The 7,023-nt window shown below is 53.3% G+C and overlaps 1 pseudogene; it reads left to right on the forward strand.

Annotated features, from left to right (window-relative positions):
- The first annotated feature begins 533 nt into the window (after positions 1-533).
- LOC138920989 (methyl-CpG-binding domain protein 3-like 1) lies at positions 534-1,201 on the forward strand (annotated as a pseudogene).
- Positions 1,202-7,023: the final 5,822 nt, after the last annotated feature.

Genomic DNA, 7,023 nt, shown 5'->3' on the forward strand with positions numbered 1-7,023 from the left:
TGAATTACTTATTTTTGAAAATGACTATTTGGGTTATGTAAACATTAGGAATATGGGAGTGAGCCACTAAGAGTGGGCTGGTTGATAACGTCTCTATTGATTTAAGCCATAAAGGAGCTATGAACACCAAGTGGTCAATGTTAACCAAATGAGTAGTCAAAAAACACAGAAATGGTGAGATTTGGGATTTAGGAAAAGATTGGGTACCATTTGTCCTAACGGAGTACCAGGACTTGTGCACTTGAGATTGTCAAGGACAAAAATAGAGGAAAATCACACTCAAACAAGGAGGAAGTGTTACAAGGTGATGGAGGAGAAATGATCTAGAGTGGTCCTGAGTTTTGACCTTGAGCTTTCTATTCGTGACCCAAATTGGCTTGATGAAGTCCCAGGACACAGGTCAGATCTATCCCCAGAGAGAGAGAGGGAAGGTGGAAGTACAAAACAGGCAAGATAACTGTCCTAAGAAAGCAAGCTTCATTTATCATTTATATCCAACTCCATGATTTATTTTTAGAGGCAAGAGAAAAAGAAGTATGATAGTCAAGTCTTCACAGAGGAAGCAGCATTACTGTGGGAACCAACCCAACTCAAAGCCTGGTTTAAGCGTCTCCATCCCTCTGAGGATGTGCAGTTACACACTTAAGAGGCTGGTTACTAGAATTCCATCCCTTCTTGGCAATGAGGGATCACTAAGAGGACACCTTGGACCAGCCCAAGTGGGTCTGCTGGAAGGAGAGACTGCAAGGACTCCAGGCCTGCACCAGTGCAGGAACTGGTAAGTCCTTTGGATCTTGCCAAAGCCTTGAAAAAACTTGTGCCTAGTTTCACACGTGAATTGCTGCCAGCTGTGCTTGCAGGTGGTCTGCACTCCAGCCCCATGCCCACCCCTGCCCAGTCTTCAGATTTGACAGGGATGATTCCAGGAGCAGGTCTGGGCATCCAACAGCTCCGCTGCAAACAATTTCTGGCGACTGAGGAAGATCTCAGGAAAAAGGAAAGGATGGTGAAGATGGCAAGAGAGAGACCTGTGGTATTGGTGATTGTGGACAGACTCATTAGTGAGGCAGAGAAAGTGAGGGTCCAAGAAGGATGTCCTAACACTATGAAAGAGACAGAGGATAGTGCAGACGAAATGGAGCACCACACTTTATTGATGTCTCTTTGCAGTGTCCCTAATGTTTTCTTGCTGAGCTCTTGAAACTTTAAAATATACTGATACACTTCTCTGGAAGTTGATCACATTATTCTGGAAGGTAGACAGCCAAGTCCATCAGAAACAGCCCTCTCAGCCCATAACTAGCCCCCATCACCAAACCTCCTCACATTGCACTACTTCCAGGGCCCAACAGGGGACAGGTACTTCCAGAAATAGGACTTGGACCTGGCCAGGCTCTGGGCTCCAGAGCAGGGGGAGCAGGGAAGCTGAGGCCAAATTTGTAGCCCAATCCTCTCTACTGACACACGGGGAGACTGAGGCCTCAGGCAGGAAGGTACTGCTCTGCCACTGATGTGCTTTTGACTTGGAGAGGCCCACTTCACTCCAACCATGGGCAGGGCCTGAGGGAGAGGCTGGGTCCAGCTCAGAAACAACCTGCTGCAGCTCTGCAGTCAGGCAGCTCTGAGCTTCACCAGCCCAGGGAACATGGATGGCGGCTTATGTGGATTTTCCATTCATTCAGTGCTAAGATGGGCCTGTTGCCCCAGCTTCAAGGGGAGGCTGGGAGGATCTATTTAGAGGATATTTGCCAAGTGCTGAGCACAGGGCCCATGAGGGGCTCTTTCCTCCCAAACCGCAGGATCCTGATCACCTCAGCCCCACCTCTAGGCTCACTCGCCTCCAGAAAATCCCCCATCAGTGTCCAGCAGCTACAGGTAACTGAAGTATGTGCCAAGGAAGAGGACAACACCCTGTGCCATTGGGATGGGGTTAGTGATGCGCTCCGGCTCTCAGATGCCTCCAAGGACTCTCCCCTGAAACTCCGCACCCCAGCCTCCTGGCCACCCAGGCTCCCACATAAAGCAGCCTAGGACCCTTAGATGCCTCCCCTCAATTCCCTCCTCTCCCCTCAGGAACACCAAACACAACCTAGTCACCTCCCAGGGCCAGCTTTTGGCAAATCCTAGGGTATGTGGTCCCTTCCCTTCCCCACCCCAAATCCATCCCGGGCCCAGTCTTTCTAGGTCTCCTCCCGGTCACTTCCAATGCAGGCATTTTAGGCTCTGTGGCACCAGGAACGGGGCTGGAGGAGAAAAGCCCTTCTCTCCTGGTGGAGACCTCCAGCCAGGAGGGAAGATCAGCCCCTTCCTCTGACTCCTGGGCCCCTCCCCAACAGGCACCCTCACCTGCTGCTGCTGCCTCTCTTGGGCTCACCGGGGGTCCATCTCCAGGGTGGCCAACATGGAGGTCGCCTCCTGCCAGAGTCGATGAGAGGGTCAGTGAGATCATACTCTGATCCACGTCCTCCGAGGCTCCTGACCTTGGGCTCTGAACATCTGGCCCCAGTCACCCTGTACGTATCCTGCTCCCACCTCCAGCCTGTTCTGATTCTAGATCAGTCCCAGCACCAACTCTCACTTGTGTGAATGACCTTGGGCCTGCCCTGGCCTCCCTGAGCCTATTTCCTCATCTGCAAAGTGTGACGAGAGCCCCACCTGCCTCCCAGGATCTCCTGAGGACTCAGTGTCATTTGACTGTCATCATTGCTCTACCCTCACCCCTCCAGGTGGAGCCAGAACACTCCCCTCCTCCCTTGAACCTCATCATGCCCCTGTGAGGCCTGTACCACAGACTGTCTCCCTCTATTTCCCAGAGAAGGAGACCCAGACCCGTGGAGGGGCAGTGACTTGCTCAGGGGCTTGCAGGGGAGAGGCCACTCCCCTTCTGAGCCAGAGACCTTGATCCCCCTGCCTTCCCATGACTCCCAGCCCCACCACTAACCACAGTCTTGTCCTCTAGTCTGTTGGGGTGTGTCCAGGTTGCCAGAGAGGCTGAGACATGCTTGGAGAGAGACGGGTGTCTCAGGGGCCCCTTGTCAAGTGGTTTCTGCCTGCCTCACCCCCAGGAGTCTCTGAACCAGGCTGGGCCTGAGCCCATGCCAAAGGCCTCACCTCCATAGGAAACCCTCAGGACATTCTCCTGCACAGAACCCTTCCTTCATACACTCAGGAAAAGGACCCCCAAGTGCCATGCTGACTGACAGGCTAGAGGGTGACTGGGCACTGGGTAGTGACACTGGCTTTCTCTTTTCTATGGAAAGTTTTGACATCTTGTCAGAAAGGATCCAGTAAGACCCATTAAATCTTCCAGATACTTCTCATTGCCATCTGGGGTATACATCATGGCCAATAGTGAACTTTGACTGAATCCCACTGGGATTGATAAGCAGTGACCACTATCGGGGCAGAGTGGAGAGTCACAGAGAGCACACATATCAGTCCTAGGTCCACCATTCATGCCAAGGCTGGGCAGCTTCCGTATCTCCTGGTCTGTGGGATCCTGCAGTGCCCATACCTGGGGCGGGCAGAGTGCCCTCCCCTGTGAGGTGCAGTGAAGACAGAAGAAGCAGTGGGCCTGACTTCTGAGGACAGACTAGGACAGAGGGCCACCTCTCTTCCCCTCACCTCCTCCAGATCTCAAGCCTCCGTGTTACCTCAATGATAGCTTCCTGCTCACTCACTGGTCTTTGGTGCACAAGTTCTTAAATTTGGGGGAGCCCTTCCTGAGCGGAGGGGTGGAAGGAAGGAAAAATTGGGGAATAACGTGAGAGATTTAAGGGCAAATCCCTTTTGTTTAAGAATCCAGAAGATCCAAATAGCTGGAATGAGGGTTTTCACTGGGTTCCTCTGAGCCCTGAGGTCTCTGTGGGAACTCTCTTGTTGTCACCTGGGGCCTCCGTTCCCATATCTACTGAGCAGATTGTTTTGAAGAGTGTTGATTTCGGCTGGACAGAGAGTTCTGTTGCTGCAAAGCAAACACTTGAAAATCTCCAATATGGTTCAAACCAGGATCCAACATTTAAGGAAACTGATTCCTGAAGCAGAACTGCTGGCTGAAGTTCTCAGAGAGACTCAGCCACCTGCCAACCAGGTCAGTCCCTGTCCCCAGGGTCTGCTGTCTTCCAGGAGGTCCCACCTCACTGATGGGGCAATGCCAGCCCTATGGGGGATGTCTGGTACACCTGGTGGTGCTTGGACGGAGAGTAGCCTACCCACCTGAAAACCTGTCCCCACGTCTTCTTCAGATGGTGAATTGAGGGGCGTGGCAGAGCAGAGAGGATGGGATGGAGTGGGGAGAAGTCCCTGAGGACTCGCACTTCTGGGAAAGGGAGGGGAGTGAGCTGTGAGGGGGAGCTGGAGCCCTGCTTCCTCTGACTTCTGTCCCCTCATGGACTTCTGCTGTCCTGGATGAGACTGATGCCCAGGGAACCCAGGGAGGGCACACCTGGGACCTGATGAGTAACACTCACAGGGAGGATTATTTTATCTCCACCCAAGGAAGGAGCCCAGAAAGAAAGTAAGCTTCCGAACACTGGGCACAGAAGTCGGAGTCAGAATGCACCTGCCAGGAGGGGCCTAGGGACTGTGCAGGGGCTCAGGACACAATTCAATTCTCAGAATTCAATCCTGAGAGCTGAGAAAGGGAAGACTCCAACTCCAAAGAGGGACTCTACTGGTCCCCCCCAAGACAGACCTTGCCCACCTGGATCCAGAGCTCCACCACCCTAGCCCTGTTCTGGACCATCATTCTCAGGTCCCCAGACAGATGATGACAATACAGTTGACCACACTGTGGAATTGTGTGACAGTGTTATGGAGGGTGGGCACCATGTGCTCCTTGCCCCTGTTGTCCTGCTGGGACAAGATGGAGTCGAGGCACTGTCAGGGTACCACCATCTTGACCAGCTCCTGAGGAGGATGGAGAGTGTCACCAGGCCCTGCCACAGCCAAGCTCAGCATCCACAGTCCCCCACAGTCCCAGGCAGAAGTCACTGGTCAGCTGGAGCTCAGGAAGCTGAGCATGTGGCCTGAAGCTTGTGGGAGTCCCTGGGTTTTGTCTATGCCCAATGAGTTGCCCTGAGCAGGATAACCGAGGACCCAATACCATGGGGAAGGAAAGTGGCATTTGTTTCCAGCCCAGTCTCACTTCCTCCAAACACCAGGGCACTACTCACACCTGCCCATCTCAAAGGACATCTTCCACCCATTGAGATTACACCTTGGATCCAAACTCCCCATTCAGATGCACACTCCCCAGAAGCTGCTACAACCAGAGGCTTTGCTTGTTTGTCTCCTGTGTAGTAAAGTACAGATCATATTCTTAATAAGTGCTCAGGCTATTGAGGCCTCCGGGGCAGATGGGTGAGTGACTGAAGAACCTGGCAGCATGTCAATGAGCTCTCCTCCCTCATCATAGGCCAGACTTGCCCAACCTCCTCTCTGTTCTACCTCACTCATCTGCAGAGCCACTCTGTGCAGCAGGTGCTCTTAGTGCCCACCTCTACTGTCCATGTGGGGATGGTGAAGGCTTGGGGTTAAGCAAGTTTCCCGGGTCACAGAGTTGGTAAGTGGGAGAACTGCGTCTTGGACCCAGATCGTTGGATTCCGAATCAGGGAATGGCAGGTCTGAGGCAGCTGATGGCACAGGGATGGCCCCGCTTGGCCTGAGAGCCCTGCTGTTCAGTGCACCAACAAAGTCAACTACTTTGCTACCAGTTGGGGAGGGAACTCCAAGAGGTTCGGCTTCTCCTCCCTCAGCAGGTTCTTGGTGGTCACAGCTCAGGGGCAGGAAGGATCTGGGGCTGGATCTGGCTCTGTTGTTATTTCTGCAACTGGAGGTGGAAGTCGTACTAGAGCCGATGGTCCATCTGGCTCCAGCTCAGGAGCTGGCACTGAGGTTGAAGTTGAGGTTGGCACTTGCTCTGGCCCTGGAGGAGGTAGTGGAGGTAACGGCGGCTAAAGATCTAGCACAGGTGGTGGAACTAGAGCTGTAGCTGGCTCAGCCCAGGAGCTGGCCCTTGCTCTGGCTCTGAAGCCGGCTGGAGCTGTAGAGCTGGGGCTGCAGTAGGATGAAGAGGAAACCTCACCAACATACCTAACTTTCCCTGTGACTTTCCAAAGACAAGAAAGACTCCACTGCCTTGAAGGGAACTCCAGCCCATGAACCTCACCGCAGATAAGTTTTCCCAGCCTGCAGTCCCCTCACCTTCCAGCTCTGCCTCAGTGGGCTCTAGATGCTCCAGCTGGACCTGGAGAAGATGGGAGTCACCCTCTAGGTTTGAGTCAGGCAAGATGACATGCACTTAGGCCAACTTCGACTTGAAACAGGCAAAGTGCAGCGGCTCCCAGAAATCCTGCACCAGGTTCAGCCAGGTTCCCACCATAGAAGAGATGGCACTAGAGGGAGGCATTTAGGCAACAGAGTCAAAGGCTTGGCCATTCCTTCCACAGTGCCCTCCTGATGAACCCTTGTTTGGGTCTGGGCCCCTATGTCTGCCCTTCCCATCTAGTGGAACGACCCATCCCATCTCTGACACCTGTGTGGCTGTCCTGGCAGTGGCAGGGCTGGTCATCCAGCAGGTTTAACACAGAGTCTGTGTGAGACTCTTCCTCCCACTGACAATCTTCTTTTGAAGGTCCTGGAAATAGCCCGCCCTAGCCCTCCATGCACTCGGGCAACTGCTAATAATTGAGGCATATTTGTGAGCAGGTTGTTCACATACCTCCTGTCCTGGGCCTCTAGTGGTGGTGATCAGAAGGAGTGGATGTGGGAAGGGGAGGAACATCGAGATGGGACTGTTGGTGGGTCCCTAGGAGACAACCCAGCTCAGCTTCATGTCTGATTCCCAAGGGTTCTGGGACCCCATCTAGAGCCCTCTTTGACTCCTGTCTTCCTGGAGTGGAAGTCATCAGACCTATACCCTCCCTTAGGCATCAAAAGATGAGTGAGATCCAGGGTTCTTCCAGGCCTATCCCAGCCATAAACCCCACACTCTACCCCTACCCTATTCTTTGGAGATACCA

This window comes from Equus caballus, chromosome 27, assembly GCF_041296265.1.
Source record: "Equus caballus isolate H_3958 breed thoroughbred chromosome 27, TB-T2T, whole genome shotgun sequence".
Lineage (NCBI taxonomy): Eukaryota > Metazoa > Chordata > Mammalia > Perissodactyla > Equidae > Equus > Equus caballus.